The 18613-nt window shown below is 42.6% G+C and overlaps 1 protein-coding gene across 37 annotated transcripts in view; it reads left to right on the forward strand.

Annotated features, from left to right (window-relative positions):
* Positions 1-120: 120 nt before the first annotated feature.
* LOC108590343 (uncharacterized) overlaps positions 121-18613 on the forward strand; it is a 151001-nt gene continuing 132508 nt past the window's right edge. For 16 of the 37 annotated variants that reach the window (XR_013522635.1, XR_013522633.1, XR_013522637.1 and 13 more), the window contains exons 1-12: positions 121-208; positions 2347-2676; positions 3542-3749; positions 4051-4139; positions 4670-4735; positions 6098-6215; positions 6804-6874; positions 7058-7155; positions 7702-7834; positions 10662-10793; positions 13659-13717; positions 14800-14897. The gene's annotated coding sequence lies outside the window, so the exon portion shown is untranslated. Of the gene's footprint in view, positions 209-2346; positions 2677-3541; positions 3750-4050; positions 4159-4669; positions 4736-5286; positions 5407-6097; positions 6216-6803; positions 6875-7057; positions 7156-7701; positions 7835-10661; positions 10794-12638; positions 12892-13658; positions 13718-14799; positions 14898-15373; positions 16277-18613 lie in introns of all 37 variants that reach the window. The other 21 variants (XM_078338675.1, XM_078338673.1, XM_078338668.1 and 18 more) reach the window with 21 other exon arrangements.

Consider the following 18613-nt stretch of genomic DNA (forward strand, 5'->3'; position numbering starts at 1 on the left):
ACGGCGGCGCGCCTCTGGTGACGTCACGGCCGGCGCCCCGGTGACGTCACGGCGCACGGAGACGGGCCTCCGGCGACGTCACAGAGGCAAGCCTTACGCGACTTCACGTGAAGGTGTGTTGCCTAGGAGCTGTGTTGTCTTCTCCCCAGAGCAGAGTCCGGTAACCTCCATCTTCCGCTGCGTCCTGTGTGCTGCTGGCTGGAGAAGGGTAGGTAACAAACTCCGACCCAGCACAGTATTTATGTGGGTTAAAAAATAGAAAAAGTGTGTCCGGACACTAGGGAGGTGGGAAGTTTTCTTCAGGTCAGGAGTTCAAGAGCAGCCTAGCAAAGTGGTGTGACCCCATTTCTGTAGTCCCACCTCAGCCTCCCAGCTAGTTGAACCCCAAGGTTCAAGGCTGCAATGAGCTAAGATTCTACCACCGCACTCCAGCCTGCGAGACTGAGGTAAACCCTGTCTAAAAAAATAAAAAAGAAAACTATCCAAGTGTGCAACATTGGGGGACTGCTTAAAGAAAAATTGAGGCTGCCTGGGCCCTGTAATCCCAGCATTTTGGGAGGCTGAGGCAGGAGGATGGCTTGGAATCAGGAGTGTGAGACCGGCCTGAGCAACATGACAAAACCCCGTCTCTACAAAAGATACAAAAATTAGCCAGGCACAGTGCATGCCTGACCTAATATTTTGTATTTTTTTGTAGAGATGGGAGGGGGAGATGCTCCCATTTTGCCCAGGCCGGTCTCGAACTCCTGAGTACAAGCCATCTTCTCACCTTGGCCTTCAGAGTTGTTGGGATTAAAGGTGTGAGCCACGGCGCCCCACTTGGTTTAGGCTATTTAGTAACAAAGTCCGTGGCTCGGCTTGCTGGCTCTGTAATTCCAGCACTTTGGGAGGCCAAGGCAGGTGGATCACCTGAGGTCAGGAGTTCGAGATCAGTGTAGCCAACTTGATGAAACCCAGTTTCTACAAAAATTAGCCGCATGTGGTGGCACATGCCTGTAGTCCCAGCTACTCGGGAGGCTGACACAGGAGAATTGCTTAAACCCAGGAGGCAGGGGTTGCAGTTAGTCAAGATCACATCACTAAACCCTAGCCTGGTTGACAGAGCGAGACTCCAGAGTTTGAGACCAGCCTGGGCAATGTAGTGAAACCCTGATTCTTCAAAAGAAACAAATAAAAAAGGCAGGTGTAACTGTGTCCACTTGTGTCCCCTGCCACTTAGGATGCTGAGGCAGGAGGATCACCTGAGGCCAGGAGCAGGTCTGCAGTGAGTAGGGTCATCCCACAACCCTCCATCCTGAGCAAAAGAATGAGACCATATCTCTAGATAGCTAGCTAGATAATTGGTAAGTAGTTTTCTATCACAATTTTTTCTCTACATTTGAGCATATTTTTCTAAAGTAGCATTCAACACAACAGCATTTTACAGTGTTATTAGATGTTAATGTGATTATGTTTTTCTGAAATACAGTATCCTTTACAAAAGCAGTTTTTGTCTGTCAAAGCGCACGGATAGGTCCTCAAGTGAATTTGCCTGATGTTAGTGACCTTGGTACCATTTCCTCCCGTTGATTGCAACCTTCAGTAATTTGAGGTCACCGTTACCCTTGGAGGAAGAGCCCAAAGGCAACAAGTAAGGGCACTGGTGTCCAGTCCCTTCAAGAAGCATTTTCACCTTCCCTTAAGGTTTCCCTTGATGAACATGGAAGTACTGTATGTAGAATTGACTGTTCCAGCATCTTTGTATATTAGGCCAAAGTTATATGTCTTCGTTTTATGAGAGGCACCCTGGTAGGCTAGGGGAGTTACACATGAAGTCTGATCTCACCTTCTCTGTCCAGAGATGCAAGATGGTCCAATCAAATAACATTCTCTGAGCCTGTTTCTCTTTTACTTATTTTATTTATTTTTTATTTTTTAGAGACGGGGTCTTGCTCTTTTGCTGTGGTGTCATCTTAGATCACTGCAACCTCCACCTCTCGGGTTCAAGTGATTCTCCTGCCTCAGCCTTCTGAGTAGCTTGGACTACAGGCACGTGCCACCACATCCAGCTAATTTTTGTATTTTTAGTAGCAATGCGGTTTCACCATATTGGCAGAGATCGTCTTGATCTCTTGACCTCATGATCCACCTGCCTTAGCCTCTCAAAATGCTGTGATTACAGATGTGAGCCACCACACTTGCCCTGAGCTCATTTTTTTAGCTGTAAAATAAGAATAACAACTGTACTAATCTAAAAAGACAGCTTATTGTATTGTCTTTTATTTTCTATGAAACTGTCTTTAACACAATAATTATTTTCTTTGCCGTGCCACATTTGTTTTTGTTTTGTCTTTGTTTTTCTTTTAGATGGAGTCTGTTTTGTTTTGTTTTGTTTTGTTTTGTTTTTGTTTTCTTGAGATGGAGTCTCGCTGTTGTAGCCCAGGCTGGAGTGCAGTGGCATGATCTTGGCTCATCCTGTATCATACCCACAGAGACCCTTTTTTTCTCCAGGGCCTGGGAAGCAGCCAGGTTCCATGAGTTAAATGCAGATCTGAACCATACTGAGCTGGGATTAAGGTACACACCCTCCTCTTCTGAAAAGTAGCTAAGGATTCCAACTTGGTGTAGTGGAGAGTGTGGCAGAGCCAGACCAGACAAGGACTGATCACCTGGAAAAGCATGTTGTCAAAGGCCTTGGTGAGTGCTGAGTGCCATAGCTCACACCGGTAATCCCAGCACTTTGGGAAGCTGAGACAGGTGGATCGCTTGAGTCCAGGAGTTTGAGTAGAGCCTGGGAAACATGGCAAAACCTGTCTCTACTAAAAACACAAAAATTAGCCAGGTGTGTTTTGAGATGAAGTCTGGCTCTCTCACCCAGGCTGGAGTGCAGTGGCACAATCTTGGCTCACTACAACCTCCACCTCCCCCTCTTCAGGTTCAAACTGTTCCCATGTCTTAGCCTTCCAAGTAGCTGAGATTACAGGCATGTGCCATGCCACCACACCAGCTAGTTTTTTTGCAGAGACAGGGTTTCACCATGTTGACCAGGCTGGTCTCGAACTTCTGACCTCAAGTGATCTGCCCACTTTGACCTCCCAAAATGCTGGGATTACAGGCATGAACCACAGCACCCAGCCCCTTCAGGTGCGTTTTGAGGCTTCACTATGATACTAGTTTCCTGTTTCTGCTGGAACAAATTACCACACACTTAGGGCTTAAAACATAGACGTAGCTGGGCATGGTAGCTCATACCTGTAATCCACTTTGGGAGGCTGAGGCGGGCGGATCACCTGAGGTTGGGAGTTCGAGACCAGCCTGACCAACATGGAGAAACTCCACCTCTAATAAAAATATAAAAATAGCTGGGTGTGGTAGTGCATGCCTGTAATCCCAGCTACTCAGGAGGCTGAGGCAGGAGAATTGCTTCAACCTGGAAGGCGGAGGTTGCAGTGAGCTGAGATCGTGCCATCACACTCCAGCCTAAGTAAAAAGAGGGGAACTCTGTCTGAAAAAAAAAAAAAAAAAAAAAAGCAACACAGATGTATTCGCTTATGTTCTAAAGGCCAGAATTCTAAAGTCGGTCCCAGTGACTCAAGGTGGAAGCAGGGCAGGTACCTTCCCAGGCTCTGAAGGAGAATGAGTTTCTGGCCCTGGAGGCTTCCTGGAATCCTCAGCTTGTGCTGCCCTTCTTGAATGACTGGAGGTACCTGCTTCCATCACTACACTTCCAATCGCTCTCCATCACCTGCTCTGCTCTGGTAAGGATGTGGGTGAGTACATCAACCCCACTGTGACAAGCCAGAATAATCTTCCTGGCCAAAAGTCCTTAACTTCATTATATCTCTAAAGCCCCTTTTACCATATGAGGTCATGTTCACCGATTCCTGGGATTAGGTTATGAGCATCTTGGGGGGTCACTATCAGCCTATTACAGGTATGCTGCAAAACTATTACACCTTCCTGGTGTTTCAGTGATTGGGAGGAAAAGGGTTGGGATTTTTGCTTTGGGGTTCCTCTTAAACTTGTTTTTTCTTTTTCTTTTTTGACATGGAGTCTTGCTCTTTTGCACAGGCTGGCTGCAGTCTTCGTTCCCTGCAACATTTGTCTCCTGGGTTCAAGTGATTCTTCTACCTCAGCCTCCTGAGTACCTGGGACTACAGGTGCCTGCCACCATGTCTGGTTAAGTTTTGTATTTTTGGATGAGATGGGCACATGGAGGGGGCAGTGGAAGGTGGGGGAGGGGACGGAAGTTTCTGCTATGTTGCCCTCATCTCAGAGTGATCCACTTACCTCTGCTCCCTAAGTGCTAGGATTACAGGCCTACATGGCCTCACTGGCTGCTGTAAAGTCTTATTTCCACACAAGTGAGACATGTTTTAGGAAGTTTGCTAAAAGACCCCTGGAGATATTGTCGTTGTGGCCTCCTTGTTATTTAGTTTGATGGATCTTTTCTCCCCTCCTCCTTTTTAGAAATTAAAAGGATAAAAAGAGGTACTAAACTTTAAAACTTTTCCTACAGTCTCCAATTAAACTAATTATAAGAACCACCAAGAAAGGGAAACATTTTTTCAAAAGCAGTAAAATGATATGGACTGTTGAGATGTAAAATATAGGAAATAAGTCATTATACGTTAATGTTGCTCTGACGTAGGGACATATTATTGACAATCAACCTTTGCTCAATTTTCAGAGAAATGCAATGATGGTATCGCTGATCTATGTAAACACATTGAAGAACTATCTGAAAGAAAATATGGTATGTCTAAACTAGAAAAGTCCTGTAATACTTTGTTCATGAGTGTTTATACAATGGAGTCACTGTTCATCTTGTAGTGTCTGTCTAAATATTAGAAACTTTCTTTCTTTCTAGATTACTGTAAAGCTAAGGAAAAATTGTATTTCTTAAATTATCAGTTAGCATTTCTTTTAAACTTTCAGCATGAATATTGGCGATTTATTTATAATTTATTGCAAAGCCCTGGATCTTAGGGATTTAATTAATTTTTTTAAACTAATTATTTCTCTTTATCTGCTTTGTTAAATTCGGTATTTGGTTGGGCATGGTGGCTCATGCCTGTAATCCCAGCACTTTGGGAGGCCAAGGCGGGCAGATCATGAGAATAAGAGCTTGGCCAAGTCTCTTATTCTGTTTGAGCCTTAGTATGCTCTTTAGTGGTCGTGAGAACTGAAGATCTATATTAAAGATTTGATAGCATGCTACACTGCTTCACATAATACCGGATATATAAACACATAATAAATTCATCTTGCTTATGTTTTAATTTACTTATTTATTTTTTGAGGCAGAATCTTGCTCTGTTGCACAGACTGAAGGGCAGTGGCATGAGATCTCGGCTCACTACAACCTCTGCCTCATGGTTTCAAGCAATTCTTCTGCCTCAGCCTCCCAAGTAGCGGGAATCATAGGTGTGCACCACCATGTTCAGTTAACCTGTGTATTTTTAGTAGAGACAGGGTTTCACCATGTTGGCCGGACTGGTCTTGAACTCCTGACCTCAAGTGATCTATCCGGCTTGGCCTCGCAAAGTGCTGGAAATTCAGGTGTGAGCCACTGCACCTGGCCTATGATTTTATGATATTGTTAATTTAGTACTATTCTGAGTAAAAATCATTTGCTATTCAAGTTTTATGAATTCACTGTTTTATAAATTGACTGATAATTTTTATAAATGTCAGTGCTTTTATCAGGTGAAACTGATTATGTTGTGGGACTTCTGTTGTGATGGTGGTTTATTAGATTATTTTGTTTAAAGACAATGTTCAGCTGTTGTGAAATTATAAAAAGTGAAATTATAAAAACTATTTTCACACTATAATATTAAAGCATTATTAATGGTAATTGCCTTAGGGAAAGATACTTTTTTTGTAATATGAAAGTATGATATTCAAGTTTAGTGTACAGCAAAGGATATTAAATCTAAGCACTAATGTGCACTTGAAACATGAGTACAAATATCAGTGTTTAGCAGATAGACCTTAACACATACTGATAGCAAAGAAATGGAGCTGTTTTGATGGGAGACTGTTGGTTATGTTTGATTTGAATATTCCCCATGCTCTTGACTTTTCTTTTTTTTTTTTTCTTTCTTTGAAACAGAGTCTTCCTCTTTCACTCAGGCTGGAGCGCAGTGGTGTGATCTCAGCTGACCGAAACCTCCACTTCTCAGGTTGAATTTATCCTCTTGCCTCAGCCTCCCTAGTAGCTAGGACTACAGGTAAGTGCCACCATGCCCAGCTAATTTTTGTATTTTTGGTAGAGATGGGGTTTCACCATGTTGGCTAGGCTAGTCTCAAACTCCTGACCTCAGGGGATCCACCCACCTTGGCCTCCCACAGTGCTGAGGTTACAGGTGCGAGCCACTCCCACCTGGCTAACACTTGACTTTTTTCTTTTTTGAGATGGAGTTTTGCTCTTGTTGCCCAGGCTGTAGGGCAATAGCTCAATCTCGACTCACTGCAACCTCTGCTTCCCGGGTTCAAGCTATTCTTCTGCCTCAGCCTCCAGAGTAGCTGGGATTACAGGCATATGCCACAGTTAATTTTATATTTTATTAGAGATGGGTTTTTTCATGTTGGTCAGTCTAGTCTGGAACGGTCTACCTCAGGTGATTTGCCTGCCTCAGCTTCCCAAAATGTGGGGATACAGGCATGAGCCACCATGCCCAGCCAGCGGTGGCACAGTCTGGTCTCACTGCAACCTCTGCCTCCCTGGTTCAAGCGATTCTCCTGCCTCAGCCTCCTGAGTAGCTAGGATTACAGATGTTTGCCACTATGCCTGGCTGATTTTTCTATTTTTTTTTTAGTAGAGATGGGGTCTCAAACTCCTGACCTTGTGATCTGCCTTCCTTGGCCTCCCAAAGTGCTCAGATTACAGGTATGAGCCACATTGCCCAGCCTCTTTCTCTCTTCTTAGTGTGTCTTCCTTACAGGTAATCCCACCCTGCCCACCTCTTAAAAATATTATATTGTCTGTGTTTTTGACACCCTCATTCCTGGCCCTGAAGGTGCTCCTCATACCAGACCTCTATGTTTGCCTATCTGCTTGACCCCTCTTCAGGCTTCATGTGTCCCAGGCAAAGTCCCCATTTCCCTCTCCATGAGCTCCTCTCAAGGTCTACCAGCTACCCAAGCCAGATGCCCAGGAGTTACTCTGAGGTATGATTGTCTCCCTTCCCGTATCCAGCCTTGCAAGGCCTGCTGACTCTGCCCGAACACAAAGCCCAGGTTCTACCCCATCCTCCTTCACTGCCCTCCAGTGCTCAGTTAGAGCCATGCCACAGAGCAGCCAGGTCAGGCTCATTGTAAGTAGGAGGTGGAGCCTGTCATTCTCTGCACTGTCATAGGTAGTGCCTTCCACTGTTTTCGGAGTAAACCTCACAGCCCCTGATTGGGTCTGCAGGGGCATCGGTGAGCTGCCCTCTGCCATTCCTCTGCTTTTCCCACATGCCGTCTGTGGAGTGCTTGCTCTGTGCCAGCCACTCTGATCATTTGTGTGCCTTTCTTCTTCTCAGGTCACAGCCTCCTGGCACCGTTGCTCTGAGGGCTGGTGTTTGTGGACTGCTGTTAGTTGAGGGCTTTCTGTGCTTCTCGTTTCTATTAGCATCACAGTTGAAACGTCATCATGTTGGAGAGGACTTTACTGAGCACTGTCTCATCTCAGCCTCGAGGCTCACTGACTCATCCTCCTTTCATTTTTCACAGAGCGCTGCTGGCTTTTTCCTCCTGCTTCGGCACAGTGGCTCTAACAGCCCAGATCACGCCTGTCTTGTTTACTTCTCAAGCAGGTTCTCAAGTGATTCTCCTGCCTCAGCCTCCCAAGTAGCTGGGATCACAGGTATGCACCACCACACCCAGCTAATTTTATTTTTAATTTGTAGTAGAGATGGGGGTTCCACCATGTTGGTCAGGCTGCTCTGAAACTCCTGACCTAAGGTGATCCATTCACCTTGTCCTTCCAGAGTGCTGGGATTACAGGTGTGAGCCACTGAGCCTGGCCAGGAATGGATTATTTTTATGCTTCCCCTTTTGAGACATTGCCATGGCATTTGTAAACTGTCACGGTGTTGGTGGGAGTGTAGTAGCAGTGAGGACGACCAGAGGCCACTCTTGTCACCATCTTGGTTTTGGCTGGCCGCTTTACTGCAACCCATTTTATCAACAAGGTCTTTATGAATTGTATCTTGTGCTGACTTCCTTCCTTAGCCTGTGACTTAGAATGCCTTAACTATCTGAGAATGCAACTTAGTAGGTCTCAGCCTCATTTTACCCAGCTCCTATTTTAGATGGAGTTGCTCTGGTTCAAATGCCTCTGAAAGGGGAAAGGAAATCTTGGGATTTTCATTGCTGTGAACCACTGCACGTATTGAGGAAATAATCACTACTTCCAACCTCATAATCCTGAAGTCATTTGGTACCTGTGAGTCAGGTGTTGGAAACTGGGCAGTGTGGAAGACAGTGCCCTGCCCCATGCATTCTGGAACATTTAATCTGGTGGGGAAATGTGTAGTAAGTAGGAGATATTTACTATAGAAGAAGGGGTTATGGTCTGGGAAAGAATTAAGTGGAATAAGGGGGATAATGAGGCAGAGGGTGTGATTGGGACAGCCTCAGTGATGCGTGATGAGCACATTCTGCAGTTGGTCTCACCTCTTTGTAAAACTTCCAGTTTCACTCTCAACCCCAACAAATGGTTCTTTTTTATTTTATAGAAAGTTTGTCAGAACTAGGTTTATATATTTTCTTGTTGAATTAACAGAATAATTTGATTTAACATCACTGTCTAGTATGACTGAAAGCTTCTAATCTTTTACTGTTATTTATGGGCCTTCAAATTTGATGCTAATAACATGAAGTAAGAATTTAAGACAAGTCTTTAGATGTTACAGGAAAGCCAGTCTAATAACAAAGAAATTAATTTATTAATTAATTTCAAGTTGACATTCCAGTTGAGTTGTGGAGGTGGGGGAGGCATTTTGGTAAATGAGTTCAGAAGTAAGGAGAAAGATCTGGCAAGAGATATCATTTTGGATTTTGTAGTAGTGTTTTGATAGCAGTCGTTGATAACACCAAAATAATTTATCAGTGAGCTCCCTGACAGCTCCCTGACTTTTCAAAGAAACAGGGTCGTGTTATGTTTTCTGGGCTGGGCTAGAACTTGTGGGCTCAAGTTATCCTCCTCAGTCTCCTAAGTAGTATCTAGGGCTACAGCCATGTGCCACCATGCCCAGGTTTGAGCCACTCCCAGCCATCATGTTGCAAAATATTTAAATGTTACATTCAGAGGTGCATGGGAGATCTGTATATAAATAGCACCATGTAAATTGCTTGAATGTTTTTGTTTAGAGTTCTGTTTGGATGTGGCTTCAGAGCAGGGATTAGTAAATTCATTTTTACTATTTTTTTCTTAAGGCAGATTCTCACTCTGTTGTTCAGGCTGGAGTGCAGTAGCTCACTGCAGCCTCTGCCTCCCGGGTTCTACTGATTCTCTTGCCTCAGCCTCCTGAGTAGCTGGGACTACAGGTGCCTGCCACCACACCCAGCTCTTTTCTATTTTTATTATTATTATTATTATTATTATTTTTGATAGAAACAAGGTTTCACCATGTTGGCCAGGCTGGTCTTGATCTCCTGATCCAAGTGATCCCCCTGCCTTGGCTTTTCAAAAAGTTGGGATTACAGGCATGAGCCATGGTGCCTGGCCATTTTATTTTATTTTTTTTTTACATTTTAAAATAACAGTTTTTATACCTATTCAGAAGAAGAGAAAATAGTACTATGAACACTAAAATACTTATTCCTCAATTTCTGTGATCATTAAGATTGTCCTACATTTTGTTCTATTTCTTTTCCTCCCTTTGCAGGAATACTGTAAAGCAAATCAGAGTCTTCACGTCATTTTACCTGTTCAGTGCACGTCCCCAAACAGCCACCATCTCCTCACATCTGACAAAATTAACAATGATTTTTTGGTGTCAGCTCATTGTTTGCTGTATATCTGGATCCAAACAATCTTCCTGTGCTAACTTTGGTTATTAGGCCTCTTTTCATCTAAACCAGCCTCTGCTTACTATTGTTATTTCATATTCCACGAATTCTCAGTGGAAAGTTATTTCTTTCAAAATAGCATGCTTACAAGGTTGAAGGGGTAAAGAATATTGATCTTGTGGTTGCAGTGCAGATGAAAGTGTAGCCTGAAATGTGCCCGTGTGCAGCAGCAATGGAGGAGGGTTATTACAGGTCACCAGCAGATAGTAGCAAAAGGCTGCTTCCAGATAGTACTTACAGCCTGGGTCCAATGGCTCATGCTTGTAATCCCAGCACTTTGGGAGGCCAAGATAGGCGAACCACCTGAGATCAGGAGTTTGAGACCATCCTGCCAAAAATGGTGAAACCCGGTCTCTACTAAAAAATACAAAAATTAGCCAGGCATGATGGCAGGTGTCAATAATCTTAGCTACTTGGGAGGCTGAGGCAGGAGAATTGCTAGAACCTGGGAGGTGGAGGTTGCAGTGAGCTGAGATCATGCCACTGTACTCCAGCCTGGGTGACAGAGCAAGACTCCATCCCAAAAAAAATGCTACTTAGGTTGTATTCTTTATCTTCTATATGAATTTTCTTTCTCTGTCTTCCTAAGGGTATTAAACAGAAGTTTTATCTTATAGGATCTTTGAAGATCTTTTTTAAGACCAAAACTCTGAAGCACCTTCAAATGATTTGTATTTAGAAGGACTACCGGAAAACATTTCTTTCAGAAGTCCCTTGTGATATGGAATTCCGAGGCTGGAAAACATCAGGTAAGTGGGTGACTGAATTAAATTTTTATTAAAAGGTAAAATAATCTGCAGAAACAAATTAAGAAGAGATTAATTTGATAAAGATGGGCCTTTTGTTCCCATCTCGTCATGACTTCTTTATATTTAAAATTAATATGTAGATTACTATTTAGATTGAACAAGAATTTATTCAGTATAATCATTGGATGTGCAAAATTGGGTCTGAAAAGAACCCTGTCATTGGGGGCTTAATACTAAGAAAAATACAATGAAAAGTTATTGAGCATTTTGGGGGAATAAAGCAAGGATGGCATATCCAGTTGCTGTCTCATTGAAGATCAATGAGAAAGTAAAAGCAAAGTATTATAAGTTCCATCAAAGAAAACCGTTTAAGTTTTTGTTCTTGATGTTATTTCTCTAATAAACAGCTGCTATCATTTCAGACCACTTGCTATGTAGGCCCTTAGGAATTTTTCACTAGAAGGCATGTAAAGAAAGATGAGCATTTGTAAGGGATTTAATGTTCATCATTTGACTGCATGACTCATCCCCAGAGCTGTAATTTTACTAACAAATTTTTCAGAAGCCAGTTAGCAGCTGCACCTCGCCAGCCAGCCACACTCAACATCCAGTGCTCTTTTGTTCTTCTCTTTCTCCTCAAACTTGGTTACTCTCACAAAGTCCTTGCATTTCTTTTCTTTCCTTTTTTCTTGCTCCGTCACTCAGGCTGCAGTGCAGAGGTGTAATCACGGCTTGCTATAGTTTCAAACTCAAGTAATACTCCCACCTCAGCCTCCCAAGTAGCTGGGACTACAGATGTACACCACCACGCAAAGCTAATTTTTTTATTATTTATTGTAGAGATGGGATCATGCTGTGTCGCCCAGGATGGTCTTTAACTCCTGGCCCTAAGTGTTCCTCCTGCCTCAGCCTCCCAAAGTTCTGGGATTATATGCAGATACAAGCCAGCTGTGACCAGCCCCCTATTTATTTTAAATAACAGCTTTATTGAAATATAGTTAACATACCTTACACTTCATTCATCAAAGTATGCAATTCATTGGTCTTTAGAGTAGTCATGGAGCTGTGCATCTGTCACCACAATCAATTTTAGAAACTTTCATGGCCCTATAGAGAAATATACATTTCTTTGCCATTAGTTCCTACTCCCCCTATACCCCTGTGCTCCCATAGGCAACCGCTGATCTATTTCCTGTCACTATAGAGTTGCATAATCTGGACCTTTTATATAAATAGGATTGTGCAATATGTGGGGATCTTTGGTGGCTGGCTTTTTTTTCACTCCTAGCATAACGTTTAGAGTTTCTTCATGTCATGGCATGTGTCAGTATTTCTCTCCTTCTATGGCTGAACAGTATACTCCATGGTAGAGTCACACTACATTGTATTTATCTGTTCATCAGTTGATGAACATTTGGGTTGTTTTCCTGTATTGGCCATTATGAATAATACCGCTCTGAAGATTCATGTACAAGTTTTTTTGTGGACATATATTTTTATTTCTCTGGGATATATGCCTAGGAGAGAAATTAGTGCATTCTATGAAACTGTACATTTAGGCTTTTCAGAAACTCTTTTCCAAAACAGTTATACCAGTCAGGTGTGGTGACTCACATCTGTAATCCCAGCTACATGAGAGGCTGAGGTGTGAGGATCACATGAGCCTATGAGTTAAAAAAGAGGAGTCTGGGCAAGATAGCAAGACCCTGTCTTTATTTAAAAAAATAAAATGAAAATGACAAGAAAAGAAACACCCAAACAAAGTGGTTAAACCATTTTATGTTCCCACCAGTAATGTATGTGGGTTCCAGTTTCTACATTTTCACCAACATTTCTTCTTTACAGGCAAGATCTCATTCTGTCGCCCTGGCAGGAATGCAGTGGTGTGATCATGGCTCACTGCAGCCTCGAACCCCCAGACCCTCGTGATCCTTTTGTCAGCCTCTTGTGAAGTTGGGACTACCTTCAGATGCCACCACACTCAGCTAATTTTTGTATTTTTAGTAGAGACTGTTTCACTATGTTGCCCAGTCTGGTATCAAACTGCTGGACCCAAGTGATCCACCTGCCTTGGCCTCCCATACTGCTGGGATTACAGGTGTGAACCACCATACCTGGTTATCTCTTTCTTTTGTCTCTTTCCTTCCTTCCTTTGGTAGATGGGAGAAAATAGTATCCATGTCTTATTTTTACTCCTGAGACTTTTAAGGCATATGAGGGAATATATGATTGTATTTATAGATGTTTAGCGGGAGATAGCCTTGAATAGAATGTGATATTAAAGGATCCCATAAAAGATATTTGTAGTATGCTTCAAAAGAGCTGTATGTTGCCAAGTTACCACTTTACTTGTGAGGACACATGCTCCATGAAGCACCTGATGAGACAATTTGCAATTGTTATTTTGTTTTGTTACTCTGTAGATTTAGTTGTGCTCAAGCATTCAGATGACCTTTTCTTAATTTCTTTTTCTGAGACAGTGTCTTGCTCTGTCACCCCGGCTGGAGTGCAGTGGTATGATCTTGGCTCACTGCAACTTCTGCTTCCTGGGTTCACACAATTCTCCTGGCTCAACCTCCTGAGTAGCTGCGATTACAGGCACCTGCCACCACTCCAGGCTAAATTTTGTGTTATCAATAGAGATGGGTTTTCACCATGTTGGCCAGGCTGGTCTCAAACATTCAACCTGTGATCTGCCTGCCTCGGTCTTTCAAAGTGTTGGGATTACACGACTGAGCCACCGCCCCCAGCGTGTTTTTTCTTTTCAAAAGCACCCTTGATGATTAAATGTTAAATATGTACTAGTGGATATTACTTTGCTGAATATTGCATAGTGAATATTAAATGTTTATTCTCACCTTTCAGACAGGAACCTGTTAATTCTACACGTGAAGATTTACAACTTGATAAACCAGCTTCAGGAGGTAGGTCTTCAGTATTAACTCAGATGAGAAGATTGTGTGCAATAATTATTTAATGCTTACCATTGTTTTTTTAATGGTACCTTTCACGTGAAATAAAATGCCTCTAACTACTAATTATGTGCCAGGACAGGAGAATTCGTGTCGTCCAAATTCTGTTACTCTCTAGAACAGTTAACTCAGTTTGTTTGTATTAAGACATTATCAATATGTGAAAATACTGCATTTATGTGTAGACAGAACTAAAATAACAGTATTTGTTCTACTTCTGAGATGCAGTATTTATCTGGCATAGTGCATTGAACAGTTTATTATTGAAGTCTACACCAGTCAAATGAACGAGCCTTCATCAACTGTCTGTGATACCCAGGACATAAGGTTTCCTCTTAGAGTATGGAGCCATGCATATCATCTCTTAATTGTTAAATGTGTTTTGAAAGAAATGGAATGGATTTGGTTACTGGTTTTGTTTCTGGAGCGGAGAGAGACAAAGCAGAATGACTCCCACTGTTTAGATTTCCTAAAATGGAAGGATTGCCAGCAGATCATATTTCTGGTCTCCCCATAGAAAATGTTTTCTTTCTTTCTTTTTTTTTTTTTTTTTTTGAGATGGCATTTTGCTATATTACCCATCCTGGAGTTCAGTGGTGTGATCTCAGCTCACTGCAACCTCCACCTCCTGGGTTCAAGCAGTTCTCCTGCCTCAGCGTCCCATGTAGCTGGGATTACAGGCACAAACAACCATGCCCATCTAATTTTTGTATAATAGAGGTGGGGTTTCACCCTATTGGCCAGGCTGGTGTTGAGCTCTTAACCTTAGGTGATCTGGCTGCCTCAGCCTCCCAAGAATCTGGGATTACAGAAACGTGCCACCATGCCCAGTTAATTTCTGTGTAGGTAGTAGAGATGAGGTTTCACCACGTTGGCCAGGCTGCTCTCAGACTCCTGTCCTCGAATGATCCACCTGCCCTGGCCTCCCAAAATTCTGGGCTTACAGGTATGAGCCACCCACGTTTGGCCAGTGATTGACTTTCTTTCATTTATTTATTTATTTATTGAGATGAAGTTTCACTCTCGTTGCCCAGGTTGGAGTGCAGTGGTGCGATCTTGGCTCATGGCAACCTCCACCTCCTGGGTTCCAACAATTCTTCTGCCTCAGCCTCCCGAGTAGCTGGGATAACAGGTATGTGCCATCATACCCAGCTAAGTTTGCATTTATAGTAGAGACAAGGGTTTTTAATGTTGGTCAGGCTGGTGTTGAACTCCTGACCTCAGGTGATCTGCCTGCCTCGACCTCCCAAAGTGCTGAGACGACAATTGTGAGCCACCACACCCGGCCCAGCTCTTGACTTGTTATACCTGTTGTATTATTTTAATGTTGAGTAAATAAATGCTAGCTCAAATGTTGTAGTTCAGGAGAATCTTCTGTTTCTGGTACTTTTGAAAATTATGTTTATAACTCCAGTAAGTGTTTTTATGAGTCCAGTAAGGTTACACTGATGTTTATGTTTTGCAAATACTACCTTTCCCATCTAGTACTATACGTATTATATAATATTAGCTGATGTGTTTTTCTGGCTTTATGATGTGGTTCAGATTGCTGTAGAAAGTCTGGCTGTATCTACATTGGCTTAAAGTAATGGGATTTTGTTTTTTGAGCTGGAGTTTTGCTCCTGTCACCCATTCTGGAATGCAATGACATGATCTTGGCTCACTGCAACATTCGCCTCCCAGGTTCAAGTGATTCTTCTACCTCAGCTTCTGGAATAGGCGGGATTACAGGTATCCACCACCACGCCTGCCTGATTTTTGTATTTTTAGTAGAATTGGGGTTTCCCCATGTCGTCAAGGCTGATCTGGAACTTGTGACCTCAAGTGATCCATTTGCCTTGGGCCTACCAAAGTGCTGGGTTACAGGTATTAGACACCACACCTGACCTATGTTTATATTGTATTGTTAATTTAGTACTATTCTAAGTAAAAATAATCTGCTATTAAAGTTTTATAAATTGACTAACAGTTTTATGAATGTAAGTGCTTTTTATAAGATGAAATAGATTATGTTTTGGGGCTTTTTTGTGATGGTGATTTATTAGATTATTTTGTTTAAAGACAATAATTTGCAGCTGTTGTGACATTATAAAAAATCTTCACATTTTATAATTTTAAAGCAGCATTAGTGGTAATTACCTTAGGGAAAGATACTTTTGTTTTGATCTGTAAGTATGATATTCAAGTTTAGTGTACAGCAAAGGGTATTAAACTTCACTCAGCACTAATGTGTTATATGGTGCACTTGCAACTTTAGTACAAATGTCAATGTTTAGCAAATAGACTTTAACACATAATGATAGCAAAAAATGGAGCTATTCTGATGGGACATTGTTGGTTATGTTTAATTTTACTACTTCCCGTGCTCTTGACATTTTTTGTTTCTTTGAGAGAGTCCTGCTCTGTGACCCAGGGTGGAGGGCAGTGGCATGATCTCAGCTCACTGCAATGTCCACCTCTCAGGTTCAAGCGATCCTCCTGCCTCAGTGTCCGTAGTAGTTGGGACTACAGGTAAGTGCCACCATGCTAAGCTAATTTTTGTATTTTTAGTAGAGATGGGATTTCACCATGTTGGCCAGGCTGGTCTCGAACTCCTGACCTCAGGTGATCCACCCACCTAGGCCTTGCAAAGTGCTGGGGTTATAGGTTTGAGCCTGTTCAATGACTAGCTCTTGAATTTAATTTTTTTTTGAGATGTAATTTGGCTTTTGTTGGCCAGGCTGGAGTGCAATGGCTTGATCTCAGCTCACCACAACCTCCTCCTTCTGGGTTCAAGCAATTCTCCTGCCTCAGTCTCCCAAGTAGCTGGGATTACAGGTGTACACCACCATGTCTAGCTAATTTTTTTTTTCTGTTAAGTAAAGATGGGATTTTTCCATGTTGGTTAGGCTGGTCTCGAACTCCAGTCCTCAGGTGATCTGACCACCTCAGCCTCCCAAAGTGCTGGGATCACAAGTATCAGCCACAGTGCCCATCCCAGCTCTTGATGTTTTATAGATGTTGTATTATTTCAGTCTTGAGTAAATAAATGCTAGCTGAGATGTTGCAGTTCAGGAGAATCTTCTGTTTCTATTAGTTAAAAAATTATTTTTATAAGTCCAATAAGGTTACACTAATGTTTATGTTTTGAAAATATTACATGTTCCATTTAGTACTGTATATATTAAATAACATTCGCTGTTTATGTTTTTCTGGCCTTATAATTTGGTTCAGACTGTTGTAGAAAGTCTGGCTGTATCTACACTGGCTTAAATAATAGGATTATTTCTTTCTCTATTGTATTTAATTTTTTTGAGCTGTAGTTTCCGTCTTGTCCCCATGCTGGAGTGCAATGGCATCATCTTCTCTCAGTGCACGCGCTACCTCCTGGGTTCAAGTGATTCTCCTTCCTCAGCTTCCCGAGTAGCTGGGATTGCAGGCACCTGCCTCCACACATAGGTAGTTTTTGTATTTTTAGTAGAGATGGGTTTTCCCATGTTGGCAAGGATGGTCTCGAACTACTGATCTCATGTGATTCACTGACCTCAGCCTCCCAAAGTGCTGGATTACAGGTGTGAGTCACCGCGCCCAGCTGTAATGGGATATTTTACTGTAGACTTTGATAATCAGAATTTTAGCATTTTGGAGGTTCTTTTAATTTGTTTCATACTATTTTTTGGACTCAATTACAATAACAGAACAAATTATAAAACTTAAAGAGCAATGCAGGGCATGGTGGCTCATGCCTGTAATTCTAGCACTTTGGGAGGCCAACGCGGGTGGATCATGAGGACAGGAGATCAAGATCATTTTAGCCAATATGGTGAAACCCCACCTCTACTGAGTGTACAAAAATTAGCTGGGCATGGTGGCAGGCACCTGTAGTTTCAAATACTCAGGAGGCTGAGGCAGGAGAATTGTTTGAACATGGGAGATGGAGGTTTCAGTGAGCTGAGATTGTGCCATTGCACTCCCACCTGGCAGCAGAGCAAGACTTCGTCAAAAAAAAAAAGTAAAGAGCAATACAGATTGAATAATTCTTTTCTACAAATTGTATTTAAATGATATCCCTTTGTTTTTTTTTTTTTTTTTTTAGTTACAGCTCAAGCTGTAAAAGCCAAAGGTCCAGGATGATCTTGTACTTTTATTCCAGTCTCATGTGGAAGATCTTTATGCAGAAGGACTTCCCAAGGGATTTTATTCTGAGACCAAGTTTTCACTCTTGTCATTAGCCTGGAGTGCAGTGGCGTGATCTCGGCTGGCTGCAGTCTCTGCCTCCTGGGTTCAAGCAATTCTCCTTCCTCAGCCTCCTTATTGGCCAGGCTGGTCTCAAAATTCTGAGTTTTTGATTTACCTGCCTCGGTCTCTGAAAGTGTTGGGATTACAGGCATGAGCCATTGTACTCAGCCTACTTTACATATTTTTGTCTTTCACTTTTTAATTTTTCTGGGTCTAACCCTAAGTCAGTCATGCCAGTGTTAGCTTTTGAAACATGAACACTGCCCACATCTGACTGGCATGCAACTGACATTTTCTTTCAGAGTTCTGATTGGCTCCATATTAGGGGAGGTCTGTGATGTCAGAAGGGTGGGTTTTCAGGGAAGTCACAGGGACAGTACAGGGCCTGGAGATGTGTTGTTTTCTCCTCAGAGTGAAGCCTGGTAACTGCAATGTCTCAGGTAGGTTCTGTGTGTTGCTGGCTGGAAAAGGGCAGTTGACAAACTCTGACCCGGTACAGTTTTTATTTAGGTCAAAAACAGAAAACTGTGTCCAGGTGTGTCTGAGGTAGGAGGAATCCCTTCAGTCCAGGAGTCCAAGAGCAGCCTGGGCAACATGGTGTGACCCTGTATCTTTAGTCCCACCTCAGCC

This window comes from Callithrix jacchus, chromosome 9, assembly GCF_049354715.1.
Source record: "Callithrix jacchus isolate 240 chromosome 9, calJac240_pri, whole genome shotgun sequence".
In the NCBI taxonomy this organism is placed as follows: domain Eukaryota; kingdom Metazoa; phylum Chordata; class Mammalia; order Primates; family Cebidae; genus Callithrix; species Callithrix jacchus.